General features: G+C 38.3%; 1 protein-coding gene across 1 annotated transcript in view; it reads left to right on the top strand.

Annotated features, from left to right (window-relative positions):
• Positions 1 to 389, top strand: part of PINX1 (PIN2/TERF1 interacting, telomerase inhibitor 1) — a 56,465-nt gene that overhangs the window by 2,099 nt on the left and 53,977 nt on the right. The gene's annotated exons all lie outside the window — the stretch shown is intronic.

Below are 389 nucleotides of genomic sequence, written 5' to 3'. Positions count from 1 at the left end.
CCCTTCCAACCCAAACCATTCTGTGACTTGTAGTAGATGCTTCTCTGAAGGCTGCCTGTTGGAAATAAGTTGTTATTTTCCTGTAGAGAAGTGAACCAAGCGAAGGCTGTGACAATTCCTTTTCACAGGTCTCGGTCATTTAACCTACTGTAAAATCTTTTTTATGGACTCTTTGGGGTTTTATGAAATTCTTTATCAACTATTACTTTTTATGAGGCTGCTTCACAGCACTGTTTTGAGCTTCAAAGCTTCGGAAGTATGTTAAAAAAAGCCACCATCATGCATTCTCACAGTATTAGTTCTTCTTTAAGAGTGAAACAAAACTGGGAAAAACATTAATCAAACATCCCTGTAATATTCTGTCCCTCTGGCCCAAATCCTAAGTGTTG

Source organism: Cariama cristata, unplaced genomic scaffold (genome assembly GCF_000690535.1).
Source record: "Cariama cristata isolate BGI_N322 unplaced genomic scaffold, ASM69053v1 scaffold21023, whole genome shotgun sequence".
Classification (NCBI taxonomy): Eukaryota; Metazoa; Chordata; class Aves; order Cariamiformes; family Cariamidae; genus Cariama; species Cariama cristata.
The sequence above is the reverse complement of the archived record's forward strand: the minus strand, read 5'-3'. Positions and strand labels throughout refer to the sequence as shown.